General features: G+C 40.0%; 1 pseudogene; it reads right to left on the bottom strand.

Moving 5' to 3' along the window:
- Nucleotides 1-3,889: 3,889 nt before the first annotated feature.
- LOC141358897 (uncharacterized) lies at nt 3,890-13,553 on the bottom strand (annotated as a pseudogene).
- Between the last annotated feature and the right edge of the window lie 6,009 nt (nt 13,554-19,562).

Below are 19,562 nucleotides of genomic sequence, written 5' to 3'. Positions count from 1 at the left end.
AGGGACGCAGCACAAGTGGGGGCTAGGGATGGTAACCGATGTCCGTTTGACCAATGGTTGACCTTATCAACATTAACCAGTTAAAGTTGTCGGTTAAAAAAGGTGATCTCTAAATGAAGCTATTATAGACAGTTGACGAAACACTACTACAGTAAGCCATCTCATTCCCATTTCCAGGATCTTTTTGTGTGAAGTGAACAAATCCCTCACACTCAATTTTTTATAACTCGTCTGTTTGCACTTATAAACCAATAAAAACATTTGGTGCAAGGTCACAGCATTTGGGTTCTGGCGCGAGGTCACAGCTAAACATACTTAAAAACTCATGAAACTTTGTACACATGTTAGAATAAACGAAAAATTACATGTGGTATATGCGTCAGTGGGTGTGTATAAATGACTCGATAACACACCTGCAAAATTTCAAGAGAACAGCTCTCCTGCTACGAAAAACTTAAACCCCATTCACACAGACCTTTGGTCCCAGAAAATACCCGGAAAGTTGCCAGACATGCGTCTGTGTGAACACAAACTCGTCCCGTTAATCTTCTGGGATCGTTGCCGGAAAGAGGACCTAGTCAGATACCCGGATAACCCTCTGTGTGAACAAGAAGCCGCAAGAATGGTTCAGCTCCTTACAACGAGAGATAACATGCATATAAACATTCACCACAAGAAATGTTGCAAACTAGATTGAAGCAGTTATCAGGAAATTATAAATGAGACGCATAAACAATGACGCACGTGCCGCAGTGAAGACGCGCGTGACATGGCAACATGAAGTTGGTTCAACTCTTTAAAATGAGGTTTTTTCAATATTCATGACAAGAAATGTCAGCAAACTGGACTAAAGCAGATATCAGGTAAGTTAGCTTGTTACTTACTGCGTTGAAACGGAGATCATTCAGCAGCATAAAAGAATATCGCGTCACATGCTCATTTGAGCTATAATAAATGACAATACCCGTGCTTCATCCCAACAAGATATATCGTTCAGCTCCTCAAAATGCGGGTTTTAAATGCATATAAACAATCACGATGAGAAATGCCTGAAAACTGTATTAAAGCAGAGATCAGGGAGCTTGTCAAATATCCACTCAGAAGCTGAGATCATTCACCAGCATAGAACTGTGCGTTCAAGCGCTCCTTTATAGTCTTATCATAAACAAAAATGCACGAGAGTGGTTTCTGGAGAGAGAAATAATAAATAATTTGCAAACTTCATACGCTGCGTAGAAGAGAGGGTGGGACTTTCAACAGGTCACGTGTCTTTACGGGACCGTCAGATGCCGGGTAACCTTGGCAGTGTGAACTATTCCGGAAAAATCAAGGATGCCTGTCCCGTGTATTTTACAGAATGTCTGTGTGAAAAGGGCTATACAGATATGAAATTTGGTAGACACATATATCACCTCAAGACATACAAAAAGTCCTTTGGAACCAAGCTCTAAACCCCACAGGAAGTCGGCCATTTTGAATTTTCGCTGTGATTTCTGTGCAAATTTTGGCATTTCCAGACTTCGTACTTTAACAAACTCCTCCTAGAGATTTAATCAGATTTTATCTGGTCAATTAAGAAAAAACATTTGCATAAAACGTGTTCCTGATGAGGTTTTATAAAAATCTGTAATACCGCAACTATCCACTAGATAGTGGATATTTACCCAATTTATAAAAAACTAACTGAAGCAAAATTTAAAACTCTGTATATGTTTTGATAATCATTCTGAATCTGATCTCATGCATTTTGTGAAACCTTTGTGAAAATTACAAAAAATGCTGGGTGCGAATAAGTTAAAGGGACAGCAGTGAAAAAAAATCTATTTTAACTTAATATCCTGTTATATAAGAGGTCATTATACTTGAATGAACATCCTTCAATCTTCAGAACTGAAAAAATCCTCTTGGTTTAAGTTTAGACCGTGAGCTGGTCTAAGGTCATGAAGCTTTAAGTTCTGTTGAAATACAACCGCAGTGGGCGTACGGGACATAACAAAGCCATGGCTGGGTCTGCCTCCTTCAAAGGCAGCACCTGATTTCTTAAAAGCCGGGGCCTTAGTGGAACTCTAGAGACAGCAGGCCCAAATTGGAGGCACGAATCGTCAACCGAAGAAAGCATGGAGGTTCCCTATACCCTTTATGGAGGCCAATGCAATCAGGATCAGAGTTTTCCTTGTGAGAAATGTCATTTTGAGAAAAGCTCAAAGGGAGAATCCTGCAGGGCCTTTAGCACAATGGACAGGTCCCAAGGAGGAATGGGGCACGAGGGGTTTAGCGACTGCACACTCCTTAAAAACCTAATGACCAGGTTGTGTTGTCCGACTGACCTTATCAGGGCATGGTGAGTGGAGCACCGTTTATTGGACCCCATGGTGGAGGCATCTGTGCATACAACAGCATGTATGGAGACCCATTTCAGGAGTACATCAGCCCTGAGAAATTACAGGTCTGACCACGGCGTGAAGTGCGACAACACACTGGTGTAATGGTTACAAGGGGCAGGCTGCTGTGCCACGCCCTCCTCGGGACTCGTGAAGCCAGCCCTGAAGCGGTCTCATATGAAGCAACCCGAGCATTGTCACGGCTGTATGCTATATGAAATAGTTTCAGTGGGACCGCTATCTTGCCTTTGAACATGCATTGAAGACGAATGCATTGAAAAATGCTTTCTGCACCAACATCTTAAACAGCACTTTGTAAGGTTTGTAAGGCTCTATCGCGTCCTCCACCAGTAGGACCGCAATTCTGGTATGCAGTATGTGTGCGTTGGCATCTTTCACCATAGTGAAGCAGATAACTGAAAATTTGGAGGGGCGCCGGGCGAACTTAATTGCGTACCCAAGTTGGATGGTGCGTAAAAGCCATTGCGACGGGCTGGGAAGCTGTTGCCAGGCTCTGAGGGACAGTGCAAGGGGAATTAACAGCACTACCGGTGTACCTGCAACGGGGCAACAGAGCGTAGGTGATTGCTGGTGTGTGCCCTGTGGGTACATGAATCAAGGCGTTGTGTGGTGCAACACTCACCTGGCTCCGCTGATGGGTGGCTGTGCAGGTGAGACCCAAGCTGCTCGACACACCCGCTGGTGAAAGAGGACGTGGAGGACTGCATTTTTTTAGAACGGTTGTAGCTCCTGAGTTCTCTGAAGACCTGAAGAGAGGAGGGGACATTGCTCTATTTGATGTGTGGCTACCGGCTAAAAAGTTAGCGGAGCAGATTAAATGAAGACTTCTCCTCCAGGCCCATTGCCAGTGGAGGGAATGGTCGAAGAGTGGTCCCCTCTATTTCCAGGTCGCCCGTCCCAGGGGCGCAACACTTTTTTCGTGTAGCGGGTGGGACAGGCTGCGTACGGCGGGTTCTCTGTACTGCCTGGATGGAGGAACAAAGTTGGGCGACCGAGAGCTGTTGGGCGAAGACGATTCTTATCGACTTCCTTCATTAATGCGAGACACAGCCAGAGATGCAGTTCCTGGTCCACTAGCATGGACATAGCATGACCAACAGCCTGTGTGGTGACCTTGGTCACACGGAGGGCCAGGTCAGTAGTCACATGAAGGTCTAAAAAGACAGCTGAGTCATGACCTCCCTCGTGCAGATCCATCAGAGCCTTGGTCTGATGTACCTGCAGCAATGCAATAGTGTGAAGTGCAGAGGCTGCCTCCTCACAGGCCCCATACGCACACGCCGTTATTGCAAACGACTGCTTACAAGCTGGCAAAGGAAGAGCAGGTTTACTCATCCTGGTGGCTGGACACAGCTGTATCACAACCGACCACTCCGCTGTCGGGACATCACCATACCCTTTAGGGCCCCCAGCGATCGAGGGGTGAGGTCTGAAAAGGACGATTACGTGAGAATAGGTTGCTCTCCCGAGCAACTCCAAAGTACCAATCATCGAGGCGGGATGGTTCGGGTGGGGGAGGTTGAGTCCACTTCAAGCCGACGCACCTGAGAGAGTATAGCTATCATCTCTGCGCCGACTGCGGCTGCGCTACCCTGCCTGAAGGTGAGAGCAGATCTGTGCTGATGTGAAAGAATGACAGCCCTCCCTTCGATGCTGTGATCAAATCATTGGAGAGCCGACAAATACTGGCAGCATTGTAGAACACGAGCCGGCCATCTCCATCGGCACCTCTACTGTAGGTTTGCTGCGGTGACAGAATTTTCCCCCCTGGTTAAGCAGCGCGTGACAAACACGGTGATACTGGTATGTATGTGTGAGAGGGGCTTATAAATGCGCATGCAGACATGCGCAATTTACTTTCACTTTTAAATTAACCAACTCTTTAAATGCAGCGCTTGCGTACGCTGAGTTAAATCACGGATGAATTTGCATGCAATGTAAGTGCAACAGCTGGTTTAATTATGTGCTTGAGTCAATATGCGCAGGTAATTCTCAAAGAACCCGCCAGTCCCAAGCAGAGCAACCAGCTTCTTCTCTATAAAGCGCTGCTAAAATGTTTGGTTTATTATTTTTCTTGAATGAAAAACACAACAACAAAACGATCTCGCTTATATTAAACATCATATATGTATATTATAACAAAAACGAGTAAGCACGCGGCTCTGCCATCATCTGGTCAGTCAGCTCGCCTCGCACACTCTGAGAGGAATAAATGAAATCTGACACCTGCTGATCTGTTATGTGACGCGTGTTCAGCTCCGCTGAATTCAGGCAGCAGACACATTCAGTTGTTAGTGTTTGCTCTCTCTAACGAAACTAAATTATTTAATTACAGGAAAATATCAAAACCTACGGTGTCGCGGCAAATGATCTAACCGGTGAGAGGCTGAAGCACCGATAATCAAAGTTTCACAGACTATCGCGACAAGCCTACTCTACTGGCTGTGGATCTGAGTGCTGAGAGCTGGAGGGATTACCAGCCGGCCTAGTCAGCATGGTGATGCAGAGATCGTCCCTTCGGAGCTTTGCAACTGCAGCCTTGACAATGCTCGGCAGTGGAGGGGGGGTGACCCGTCTCCTCAGATCCACAAGGGTCATATTCCCGCAATGGAAACATGATGCCTCATTGAACGCAGCCTCAGTGTGCTGAATGCCTATGCACGGGAGACAGCAGTCATGACCATCTGCGGGATTCTTGTTAGTGTCGCACTGGGAACTGCACGGACAAAATGACATCTTTAGAAAGACGCAATCCGCCGTGACACAAGAGAATGGCTGTCTTTAAAAAGACACAAATTCAACTCGTGCTGCTTTTTAGGAAAATTGCTATTTGCAGTGCTGAAGTTATGAAGGATGCAGGGGAGTGGCAATGCACACACTCAACTCAAGTTCAAACAGAGAAAATAAAGACGTGGAAATCCGCAAGCCTCTGCTGAGGTGCTGTCTCTCTGACCAACTTCAGGGAGCAGCGTAATTCAGAGCAGATAGAGAGCTTCTCAATAGCAGTGCTTCAAACTGAAAAAAAAGCCGATTTGGATTTTCACCTGAAGCTCGTCTTATGCTTGTGCGGCAGGTTGGCACCGGCAGATGCAAATACCTGCATGCCAAGTTCATGCCAGTACGTTGGTCATGATGTGATGTCATAGTGACCGACTGAGAGGGAGCTAATTTCAAAGGGTTTACATACTTTATCCTACCACTTTGTTGTGTGCACACTACAGAATATATTATGTCTAAGTAAAATAAACCACAAAAACAAGAGTGTGTGCCTTAGGGCTTAGTAATGTTAACTTAAATATTACATTTATTAATTTACTGGCACTAATGCAATTGTGTGGGTAAAAACAAGGTTTGAAAAATTTTAGGGGGGCGCCAACACGTATCTTGCATACCCCTTGGCACATGTGCAGTTGCGTCGCTGCATAGGCAGATGACTTCAGGTACTGTTTACCCAGCTTCAGATGGATAACAGGATCAATGTGAATATATAAACAGATTTATGTGTTTTAATTACTTTGCTTGCATGACATGTTTGACTAACTTGAAATATGATAAGCTTGTCCCTCCACCTACACTGTAAAAAATTCTTTGCTGCCTTAATTTTTTTCTTGAATCAACTCAACTTTACATTAATCATTTCAACTTACTATTATTTATCTTCACAAGAGATGAGTTGAAGATCAAAAAGAGTAAGTTAAAATGACTTACTGTAAAGTCAAGTTGATTAAACAAACAAAAAAAGAATGCAGCAAATATTTTTTACAGTGTACTCAAAATTACCATAACAATAAAGTAATTATTGACAGTTTGGTTTTAATTAGTTATAAATCTCTGATGTTGTTACATTTTTTTAATATACACCATGAACCATAAAAAATCTGATGTTGACTATAGACCATAACAAATCTGATGTAGATTTTTAAGCCTGTTGATTTTTTGATATTTGATTCTTATAATTTTAAGGTTAATCCAGATTCAAATAATTTTTCTTAATTTCATCATTTTAATTCTGGTAATTTCTATTCTGTAATTATTTATGTGTCACTATGCCTTCTAGTAAATTGTATACTTTTTATTTGAATATAAGAAGTCTTTCTAAAAGTTATGAAAGATTTACTCATTACTTATATTAACTTAAACTTCGCTGTTATTGTTTTATCAGAGAAATGCCTTAGGGAATTATTTAAATTTCCAATGTATAATTCAGTTTATTATACAAGAAAAAAGTGGACTATTACACACTTAGAATTAGGAATGGTTTATCTCTAAAATTGGATAAGGATGAGGTGGAATCAGCTCTGTGTGTTTTTTGGAAAAAACAATTTTATTGTTGGAGTTATAGACCACTCTGAAATCAGTGGTCTTGTACTCAGATAATATCTTTTTTATTTTAATGAAAGTTAACAGAGCTAATGATTACCAAAAAAAAGCATAAGAGAATTTTAAATAAGCTGAATATTTGAACAATTAATGATATGCTCACTAATAACTCGTGGGATGATTGCATGAAAATATGATGCAGAAATTGCATATCAAAAATTCAGAAAATTATTATTTTTAGTTTTCAAAAAAAAGTTTTCCAAACTTGGTTCACAGTTGACTTATCAAAGTTTTTGAGTTGTAAATTATACACCTCTTACTCATAGTATTTACAAGTCTTGAAGAAATAAGTATGTTCACTATATTAGATCTGCAAAAAATGTAATAAGTGTTTAAAACCACTTGGAATGTTATCAACCAGTTTTTTTAGATGATAAAAATTCTCTTACAAATCCATTTGATTTAGCCAAAAAATAATATGCCTTTTTTGTTTATATTGGATATGAATTAGATAATACAATTTCCACTTGTCGGGTAACCCATTAGATTTTATTCCAAATTAATTTTCTATTATTTCATCCTTTGAGCCCCCAAATATTCAAGAAGTAATGTCATTGATGAGTTGAAAGTTTCTTCACCTGGTCATATTCTGGTGTTTCTTGTCAAACAGAAACAGGTGAAACAAAGAGTCAATATAACATTTCCTTACTAAAAAAAATGAATAAATAAAATGTTTGTTCTTTTAAAGTATTTTGATATAGAAAACAAATTCCCAATTTCATTCCTATCAAACTCTGCAACCTTTAGATTTTCATCACTTTTAGAGGACAATTCTCAATAAGAGGTGTTATGGAATGACTTTTCTCACTTGTCGCTGAAATGCTCTGAAACCAAATGTTTCAATATATGTTTGAAAAAAATCAATTAGTTCTTTTTTATTTTCATTTTCTTGCATGTATTTTGTATGAAAGAAATACACACACACACACACACACACACACACACACACACACACACACACACACACACATTCTGGTTTCCATGTTTTGTGGGGACATTTCATAGACGTAATGCATTTTATACCATACAAACTGTATATTCTATTCCCCTTACCTACCCCATTCTCTAACCCCAACCATCACAGAAACCCTTCTACTACACTGAAAAAAATTATTCATTGAATTTAATCAATTTTTTTAAGGTAAGTGGTTGCAATCAATTTATTTAAGCTACATTTAAACAAAAATATTAGTAAAGTAAAATAAAATATAAAACTTTTGTTTAAATGTAGCTCAAATAAATTGATTGCAACCACTTACCTTAAAAAACTTGATTAAATTCAATTAATCTTTTTTTTCAGTGTACTTCACATTTTCAAGAAACATAATTTTGTTTAATTTATAAGCTTGTTTCCTCATGGGGACATCAAAATGTCCCCACAAGGTCACAAAAATACTGGTATTCCTATCTTTGTGGGGACATTTGGTCCCCACAACATAATAAATACCAGGTACACACACACATCACTGCATGGTTCTACATACTTTAGGACCATATGGTTTTACATAGGTGCTATATAGTTATAATGTGGTTCCCCCATGATTACAAGCCAGTGATTAGCATAATTTCTTAGAGTGTACAAAACCATGTCCTACAAACTTTACGGGTTAATGACTCAAAAACTGTCAAATGCTGTACTCAAATTTGGAACATTTCAAATTCATAATAATATTTATAAACAAACTGCTTTGTCATTTTCTAAAAAAATAATAACAAATTATTTTTATATTTAATTTCATCTTTTAATTTTTTTTGCAGCCTCTGGACAGTGGCACAACTTAGCACATGAATCATAGAAAATTTATTTAAGTTTAAAAAATAAATTTTAGTATTCATTGCATTGTATTTAATAATCCACCTAATAATACCCAACCAGAATGTAAACTACATATGGGGTGTATATGATATATAATATAAAAAATAATTACAGCCAAATTATCAAAATGATAAATTGACAATTATACACACACACACACACATAAATATATATATTTTTCTTACCAGTTATTGTTACCACAGTAAGACAGAGAAGAAATGACCACATCTCCATGACTGTAAGAGAGAAACTATAAATTTTCTTTTCTTTTAAATTTAAAACCTTTTAAACAAAAGTAATTCTTAAAAGCAATCATGTATACATACCTGGAGGTTAAGTCACATAAAATGAAACTCTTTCGAGGAATGCGTGGCTTATATAGCCTTGCCAGCATAAAGAATCTGCAAACAGGATCTTATTATTAAAGTACATAAAACTGTGTAAGTTTAGGCTAATTCACTTGACAGTATCGATAAAATAAAAAAGTACACAACGTTCTGCATCACCGCTAAAACTAACAAAGAGCTACAGGTAGAAAGACAGAAATAATGTAATTAAACACAATGTTACTGAATTATGAGAACAAATATAGGAGGGACGTTTTCAGATGACTTGCTGTGTAACACTGTGTACATTTACTCCCTTTACAAGCAAAAAAAGTTTACCCACTGAACATTTATTATCTTTGATGGAGAAATGTATAAACTTACTGGTGGCAATTTTGTGAACTTTACATTCTATTAATCAATTGAGGGTGCACTGTAAAAAATAATACGCTGGATTTACTTAAAAATATAGTGCATCATTTTTGCATAAATTGCTTAAAATTCCCTGTAATACTAACTTAAAAATGGATGCAAAAATTATGCACTATATTTTTAAGTAAATCCAGTCTTTATTTTTTTCAGTGTGTTTTTGCAGAAGCTACATGCAATTTATGTGTAATGTGATTAAGTGTTTCATTTTTCCAAGCTTTCCTACTCACTGTGTATACTGTGACACATACTATTTAGACATAGGCAGATGACTTCAGGTACAGTTTACCCAGCTTCAGATGGATGACAGGATCAATGGAAATGTATAAACAGATTCATGTGTTTTAATTATTTTACGGCATAACATGTTTGCCTAGGTTGTATCACTTACCAAATGTGTGGTTTAGCCCAAACTAGTTTATCCTCCAATTAATTGCATCAGAAATTTAAATGCTGTAATTCCCATATAATTCAAAACTGTCAGGAAAGTTAATATGTTCAAGTCTGTTTGACATCTATTCTGTACCACTCATTTGAAAGAACAAACAAGATCATTTCCGCTTTTTATTTTAATTACATAAAAGTATATTTTTATATACCTGTACAGTGGATCAATTATCAGGTAAAGTACACACGGCTGAAATATTGCTTCTGAGTCATGGGGTCAGTCTAAGGAAAGCAAAAGTAAAGAACGAAATAATGCACCATATATATTCTGAGAACAAATATGGGATGCAAATGGTGTGCGAGACTCCCACAATATAGACAATCTAGTAATAATACAGAAATAGCTTTGTAGAGTTTAACTATTCAGCAAATCAAAGTGGATGAATCATATTTTGCCACACATTTCATTCAAACGATAGTGTTTCATTCTATCCTTTATCATAAATAGAATGGACGATTAACACCAATATAGTTGCGTACACTTAACTTTATTTAACACAACAAACCTGGTCTGTACTCTCAAAAACAACATACCATGACTGGTGTCAAACTTAATAACAGTCCGTGCTGCAACAATAATCATCCCAACATCCTTTCTCTTTTTTTTTTAAGTAACTTACAACCTAAAACACAATTTAATTTAAAGAACATCCTGGAATGTAAATCATAAGAGCATGCATACACTCACATATACTTTGTATTGACTGAAAATTACACAATATAAAATTCTTGTAAACTCTTGTAACAAAATAAGGTGGTGTCTTTACTGTTTATCTGTTTTATAGACCAGTTCAAGAGATGTAAACAACACTGGTCCAGAAGCACTTCCTGTTTCCGTTTTTTAACACTAGATAAACGTTGGGATAAAATAAACCAACAGAACATATAAACCTGAATTAACTGAAGTTAAACAAACATCTTAAAGATAATAATATATGTAAAATAACAAAATAACTGTCACAAACTGTAACAGGAAGTGTTTTTGGACCAGCGTTGTTTACATCATTTGAACTGGTCTATTCTACTTGGCACATATGAATACAAACTCTAACTGCAGGTGAACACATATACCAACTAAATCCCCCGTTCCCTGCAGCATGGTGGTAAGTATTAGTTGGTCACTACATAATCTTTAAAGGCACACACCCAGATTTTGGGAATTATTCACCGTATCCCCCAGAGTTAGATAAGTCCATACATACATTTCTCATCTCCGTGTGTGCTGTAACTCTGTTTGACGCAGCCCCCGCTAGCTTAGCTTAGCACAAAGACTGGAAGTGAATGGATTTATCTAGCATACTGCTCCCAATAAGTGACAAAATAACGTGAACATTTTTCTATTTGTGTTGTGATTTGTATAGTCACACCGTGTACAAATAACAAGGTCATATGAGACACAGCGATCTTTTAACTGTATACATACTGGGAACTATATTCTCAGAAGGCGAAGCACTGCTACTTGGGCGGAGTGATTTGCACAACTCTGACCGAACTCTCTGCTCCTCACCAGGGGCTTCTCAGGTGCTGTGAGCAAATCACTCCGCCCAAGTAGCAGTGCTTCGTCTTCTGAGAATATAGTTCCCAGTATGCATACTGTTAAAGGATCGCTTGTGTCTCATATGACCTTGTTATTTGTACACGGTGTGACTATACAAATCCAAACACATAAATAGGAAAATGTTGGAGTTATTTTGAAACTTATTGGAAGCAGCATGCTAACTGACGCCATTTACTTCCAGTCTTTGTGCTAAGCTAAGCTAGCGGGGGCTGCGTCAGACAGAGTTACAGCACGCACAGAGATGAGAAAGGTATGTATAGACTTACCTAACTCTGGGGGATACGGTGAATAAGCTAAATTCCCAAAATTTGGGCGTGTTCCTTTAAGGTCTAATCACTTTTATTCCAGACTTTGTAGTAGAAACAACAGGATTGATTGTGCTTGAATTTGAGCCTGTTACACTCTTTTCACTTCTACAGGCTGGCAACTCACTGTTTTTTCCACTACTGTGGTTCTGTCCTTCCTTGAGGTGTCGACGATTTCTCCTCAGAATGTTCCCTGAGTCGAGCTGGACGTCATAAGACCTGTAGTCCACAGGTTTCACTACTGTCGCATTCCTCCATGTTTTGTTATGAACCTCAGGCTGGACATGTACTCTGTCTCCTTGTTTTAGAGCAGGGATTCCCAAAGTGTGGTACGCGCACCCCTAGGGGTACGCAAGCTGCCACCAGGGGTAAATATTTCCTTTGTAATCATTTTTATTTTAAATAAAAAACTATAATTTTTAGTTTTTGATAGAAACGTAGAAGACAGCTGCTGTCTTTTTCTACGCACTGCTCTTCTGTTATGCACTGCAGCCGCTTATGCGTGCCAACTCGTTTCATTCATTCCATATAAACTCAGCAAAAAAAGAAATGTCCTCGGACTTTCAACTGTTTTTACTTTCAGTAAACTTTGTATGAACACTAAAAGAGTCAACACCATAAGACATAAACTAAAAATGTTACACAGACATGTGACTAACAGAAATAGAATAAAGTGTCCCTGAATGAAGGGAGGCTCAAAATCAAAAGTACCAGTCAGTATCTGGTGTGGCCACCAGCTGCTTGAAGTACTGCTTTGCATTTCCTCCTCATGGACTGGACCCAATTTGTCAGTTCTTGCTGTGAGATGTTACTCCACTCTTCCACCAAGGCCCTTGCAAGTTCCTGGACATTTCTGGGGGGAATGGCCCTAGCCCTCACCCTTGCAATCCAACAGGCTCAATGGGATTGAGATCCAGGCTCTTCGCTGGCCATGGCAGAACACTGATACTGCTGTCATGCAGAAACTTACGCACAGAACGAGCAGTATGGCTGGTGGCATTGTCCTGCTGGAGGATCATGTCCGGATGAGCATGGGTACCACATGAGGGAGAAGGATGTCTTCCCTGTACCGCAAGGCATTGAGATTGCCTGCAATGACTACAAGCTTAGTCCAATGGTGATGTGATATACCGCCCCAGACCATGACGGACCCCCCACCTCCAAATCGATCCCGCTCCAGGGTACAGGCCTCGGTGTAACGCTCGTTCCTTCGATGATAACACGAATCCGTCCATCACCCCTGGTGAGACAAAACCGTGACTCATCAGTGAAGAGCACTTTTTGCCACTCCTGTCTGGTCCAGCGAAGGTGGGTTTGGGCCCATAGGCGGCGTTGTTGCTGGTGATGTCTGGTAAGGACCTGCTTTACAACAGGCCTTCAAGCCCTCAGTCCAGCCTCTCTCAGCTTATTTCGGACAGTCTGAGCACTGATGGAGGGATTGTGTGTTCCTGGTGTGAATCGGGCAGTTGTTGTGGCCATCCTGTACCTGTCACACAGGTGTGATATTCAGATGTAACGATCCTGTGCAGGTGTTGTTACACGTGGTCTTCCACTGTGAGGATGATCAGCTGTCCTTCCTGTCTCCCTGTAGCGCTGTCTTAGGTGTCTCACAGTGCAGACATGACAATTTATTGCCCTAACCACATCAGCAGTCCTCATGCCTCCCTGCAGCATGCCTAATGCACATTCACGCAGATGAGCAGGGACCCTGGGCATCTTTCTTTGGGTGTTTTTCACAGTCGGTAGACAAGTCTCTTTAGTGTCCTGCGTTTTTAGAACTGTGACATTAAATGCCTACTCTCTGTAAGCTGTTAAGGTCTTAATGACCATTCCACAGGTGCATGTTAATTAAATGATTATGGTTAATTGAACATGCATGTAAAACAATGTTTAAACCCTTTACAATGAAGATCTTTAAAGTTATTTGGATTTTTACAACATTATTGTTGAAATACACAGTCCTGAAAAAGGGAGTTTATATTATATATATGCTTAACTGGCTGAAATCAGGGAAACTGTCAAGTGTGAGACGTCTTATGATAAAGTTGTTAGTCATGAAGGAGGAGAAGGACCAAGAGAGAGAGACTTTTTTCTATGGCAAAAATAGAAATAATGAAATGTGACGAGACATGGGCCAATAATTATATAATAAAATACATAAATACAAAGACACTGTAGAGCAGGGGTTTTCAAACCTGTCCTGGAGGACCACTAGTACTGCACATTTTGCATGTTGCCCTTTTGTGACACGCCTCATTCAGTTACCTTACACACTCAGTTCAGGTCTTGCAGTCTCTATTAATAAGCTGAAGATTTAAAGCAGGTGTGTCTAATGAGGGAGACGTGCAAATTGTGCAGTACTAGTGATCCTCCAGGACAGGCTTGAAAACCCCTGCTCAAGAGAACTTATTAAAAGCTTTCATTTAATTTTGTTTGAAACTTGAGCTGTTATAATGAATCTGCAAACTATGATACACCTTTTGTGTGAACAGTAAAGGCTTTCGTGAATGTGTTTGATGGGTCTGCACGTGACGCACGCATCTTGAGGGAGAGCGCACTGATAAACATGAGGAAAGCTCTCATATGTCATCTATTAGCTGACAACAGTAAGTGTACATTTTTTACCATAGTTAACTCGAATGGCGTCTAAATATCAAAGTGGTTAAACGCATACACGGGGGCACGCATCATCTATGCTGAGCGTAGCTGCGTCTGGTCGTAGTTTCAGATGGTGCAACAGGTGTAAATATTTTTCACAATGTCAGACGTAGCTAAGCCCGACGTATGACTTACACCCAACTTCTTATCGTCCGGCTGGTGCAACTAGCCCCTGGTGATTTGCGCATGATTAAACATGAGTCTTTATGGCGAGAAAACAACGTTTTTTTACGTTTATTTTTTTTTGAAGTGGAGATTGGGGGTGCGCCAACCCAGTTGGGACATAGAAGGGGGTGCGCAGGAAAAAAAGTTGATGAACCCCTGTTTAGAGGATCAAGATCTTTTGCATGTTTGTTATAATATGCAGCCTGACGGTTCCGGTTTGCCATCTGTCCTTGTTGAGTGTTAATTACCTTTGGTTGTAACAGGTTGTCATGCATGGGCATAAGAGTTGTGTTTCTCCTACTGAACCGTTGCTGTGCTGGGCTTACTTTGATCCCTTGTTATGGTGTGTTTCTCTGATCAAGCATAGCGAGCTATGGATCCTTCCCATCAGCATTTGCTTTTTTCAACAGCCGTTTTGCAGTCTTTACCGCCGATTCTGCCATCCCTTTGCTTTGTGAGTAGGCCAGGGAGGATGTCTTGTGTTTTAATTCCCACTGTCTACTGAACCTTTTGAAATCTTCTGATGTGTATTGTGCGCCATTGTCTGAAATAACAACGTCTGGGATGCTGTGTCTTGCGAAATGGGATTTCAGCTTATGGATGACAGTGGTGGATTGTGTGTCAGGTAAGTAGTCCAGCTCCCAGAATTTAGAGAGGCAATCAACAGTGATCAGGTAGTTTTTGTTGTCTAAAGTGAATATATCTGTTTCCACCTTAGACCATGGGTTACTTGGTAGTTTGTGTGACCACAGAGTCTCCTTCTGCTGTTTCACATCCATAGATCAGATGTTCCTATGAATGTCTTTATCTGATCATTCATCTCCAACCAATAAACACATTCTCTTGCCCTTCTTAGGCATCCCTTTATGCCCAGATATGAGGAGTAAATGCGCTGAACAATGTCACCTCTCAGTGAGTCAGGGATTACAACTCTGTCCCCCCTGAAGACAATTTCACTCTGTGCACTTAGTTCCTCCTGAAAAGAGTGATAATGTGCAATGTCCTTCGGCAAGTCTTTTTTGTTCATTGACCAACCTTCTTGGATGTATCTGATCAGGGACTGCAATTTTCTGTCTTTACTTGTTTCCTCTCTTTTGGCCTGGAGTCTTTCTTCTGCTATATGTACATGCTGGACCATGTTTATGCTTTCAATCTCAATTTCTACAGAACTTTCTGATGCATGTTCAGGTAAGTTTGAGCGGCTCAGCGTGTCAGCTAGCTACATGTCCTTCCCTGGGATGTAACTGACTTCGATGTTACACCTCTGTAGTCTAAGTAACAGTCTTTGCAGGCGTTTTGAGGCATTCATCAGGGTTTTTTTACTATGTTTTCCAGTGGCTTATGGTCAGAGTGTACAGTTACTTTGTGCCCATACATATACTGATGGAATTTTTCCACACCAAAAACAATGGCCAGACATTCTTTCTCTTTCTGGGCTTAACCTCTCATAAAGTGGCCCCTGTCTCTGACGCATCACACTGAAGTGTCAGTGGCTCTTCTGGGTTGAAGTATTTGAGAATTGGGGCTTTGGTGATGACATCTTTGAGCCATGCGAATGCTTGTTCATGTGCATCTGACCATTTCCAAATACTGTCTTTATGAGTTAGCTGCCTCAGTATCTCACAGCCATCTGACAGGTGGTCACAGAATTTTGAGAGATAATTTACCATGCCCAGGAGCCTTCCCTGCAAACATACCACTGCGGGCCCATGCTGGCTTTTGTGGGCACCGTGGGCTAGAGCCAGCCCCCACCAAACCTAAACAGGCCCAGTGTGGGCTTGCCCAGGTAAAGCCCAAAGCTTTGGGCTGAGCTCTGGCTTTCTGTGAGCAGCCCACACTAGCGGACTGCCTTCATTAATCCTATGATGGCCCAGACTGGGCCAGCCCATTCGGGCCCAGAGCAACTTTTGGACCTTTGGGCCCATGCAGGTTTTGTGTTGGCAGCCCACGTTCTGTTTGGCTGCTTTTGAATTTTTTGTAAAATTCTATACGACCTTATAACTCTGCACAAAAGGACTATTTTTTGCATGGGATTGTGTCTACAAGGTCTACAATTCCTTTAAAAACCATGAACAAGTGTGCTCTTTAAGACAGTGCATTCTTTCACTGGATAATTCTATCTAATCAAATGCAGAAAATATATTTATAATATAATTGTACAGTATTGTTCAAAATAATAGCAGTACAATGTGACTAACCAGAATAATCAAGGTTTTTAGCATATTTTTTTATTGCTACGTGGCAAACAAGTTACCAGTAGGTTCAGTAGATTCTCAGAAAACAAATGAGACCCAGCATTCATGATATGCACGCTCTTAAGGCTGTGCAATTGGGCAATTAGTTGAATTAGTTGAAAGGGGTGTGTTCAAAAAAATAGCAGTGTGGCATTCAATCACTGAGGTCATCAATTTTGTGAAGAAACAGGTGTGAATCAGGTGGCCCCTATTTAAGGATGAAGCCAACACTTGTTGAACATGCATTTGAAAGCTGAGGAAAATGGGTTGTTCAAGACATTGTTCAGAAGAACAGCGTACTTTGATTAAAAAGTTGATTGGAGAGGGGAAAACCTATAAAGAGGTGCAAAAAATGATAGGCTGTTCAGCTAAAATGATCTCCAATGCCTTAAAATGGAGAGCAAAACCAGAGAGACGTGGAAGAAAACGGAAGACAACCATCAAAATGGATAGAAGAATAACCAGAATGGCAAAGGCTCAGCCAATGATCACCTCCAGGATGATCAAAGACAGTCTGGTGTTACCTGTAAGTACTGTGACAGTAAGAAGACGTCTGTGTGAAGCTAATCTATTTTCAAGAATCCCCCGCAAAGTCCCTCTGTTAAAAAAAAGGCATGTGCAGAAGAGGTTACAATTTGCCAAAGAACATATCAGAGAAATGGAGGAACATTTTGTGGACTGATGAGAGTAAAATTGTTCTTTTTGGGTCCAAGGGCCACAGGCAGTTTGTGAGAAGACACCCAAACTCTGAATTCAAGCCACAGTACACAGTGAAGACAGTGAAGCATTGAGGTGCAAGCATCATGATATTGGCATGTTTCTTCTACTATGGTGTTGGGCCTATTTATCGCATACCAGGGATCATGGATCAGTTTGCATATGTTAAAATACTTGAAGAGGTCATGTTGCCCTATGCTGAAGAGGACATGCCCTTGAAATGGTTGTTTCAACAAGACAATGACCCAAAACATACTAGTAAACGGGCAAAGTCTTGGTTCCAAACCAACAAAATTAATGTTATGGAGTGGCCAGCCCAATCTCCAGACCTTAATCCAATTTATAACTTGTGGGTTGATATCAAAAATGCTGTTTCTGAAGAAAAACCAAGAAATGTGATTGAATTGTGGAATGTTGTTAAAGAATCATGGAGTGGAATAACAGCTGAGAGGTGCCACAAGTTGGTTGACTCCATGCCTCACAGATGTCAAGCAGTTTTAAAAAACTGTGGTCATACAACTAAATATTAGTTTAGTGATTCACAGGATTGCTAAATCCCAGAAAAAAAAAATGTTTGTACAAAATAGTTTTGAGTTTGTACAGTCAAAGGTAGACACTGTTATTTTTTTGAACACACCCCTTTCAACTAATTGCCCAATTGCACAGCCTTAAGAGCGTGCATATCATGAATGCTGGGTCTTGTTTGTTTTCTGAGAATCTACTGAACCTACTGGTAACTTGTTTGCCACGTAGCAATAAAAAAAAAATATACTAAAAACCTTGATTATTCTGGTTAGTCACATTGTACTGCTATTATTTTGAACAATACTGTATATAGTTCATTAATTTTACAAGAAGAATACAGTTTACTTCTTAAAAAAAAGATTTGCAAATGTGACATTTTGTAATTTTTTTGGTATTTTCCCTTCTGTTAGACTGCCTATCTAGGAACCATTGGTGGGTGTAAAGCCCAAGTTGCCACTTAGGCTATGTTTACACGTACATGGTTATTTTGAAAAACAGAGACATTTACCTTCGACCCTCGTTAACGCGTAAATGTAGATTTCGCCTCTGAAACCGATTCTTTCTTAAACTCCGGCCAAAGTGGATATTTTGAAAACCTTCATTTGCACGCTTGCATGTAAACTGGAACAAACAGATGTTTATGCGGCCTTTGTCACAGTATGCGCCAGAGCTCGCACCTACGTCGAAAGTGCGACCTATGTTTACATGTGACTGTTACTCTGAACGCTTCCATGATACATTTATGTTCGTGCAAACTCGTTTTGTGTGTTTGTATGTGCAAATACAGCTGCTCCATTATGGCAGCAATTTTACGCGTGTTCGACTTCATACGGCGCTGCAAGAGCAAGTTGAAAAATCACACGTAGAGGTCTAATTTCGAATCACCCTCGCGGTACTTTGACGTCATCGAACACCTACTGCAACAACTCCTTTGTCCAACATAAAGAACCAGTCCGCATCACCACCAGCGCCACCGGTGATTGGGTTACATGGGCTCTTGAAGGCAGATTTGCACGGATACGTGTAAATGAACACTTTTCTGAAAACTGTGTGCACAATATTATTTTTGAAACCGGAGAGGTTCAATTGTCCGTTTATGAAAATAGCCGCCCACGTGTAAACGTAGTAGGGCTGGGTAAAAATATCGATTCATCAATGCATTGCAATTATTTGTTTCTCAATTCAATATCGATTCATCAAATCCTATGAATCGATTCAGCCAACCCCGGCCAGTGGCGGCGCTGTGGGCAACACTGTAGTGAGAGCGTTCAGCGTTGTACAAGACGCGCTATATAAAAACAGAAAGATCAAAGATGGCAAACAGCAGCACTTCTTTCAAGCCTGTACCATCAACATGATCAAACATTAGCAGAGGTGGAAAGTAATGAATTACATTTACTCACGTTACTGTAAATGAGTAGTTTTTTGTGTACTTTTACTTTTTTGAGTAGTTTTTAAAATCTGTACTTTTACTTTTACTTAAGTATGTTTTGTTTGAAGTATTGTATTTCGCTACATTTTAAATCATATCCGTTACTGAGTAATTTTTTTTTTAAAAAGCAAGGTGATAAAGACACACAACGGATGATTGATGGGCGGG

Source organism: Misgurnus anguillicaudatus, chromosome 22 (assembly GCF_027580225.2).
Source record: "Misgurnus anguillicaudatus chromosome 22, ASM2758022v2, whole genome shotgun sequence".
NCBI classification, from domain to species: domain Eukaryota; kingdom Metazoa; phylum Chordata; class Actinopteri; order Cypriniformes; family Cobitidae; genus Misgurnus; species Misgurnus anguillicaudatus.
This window is presented reverse-complemented; position numbering and strand designations above follow the sequence as displayed.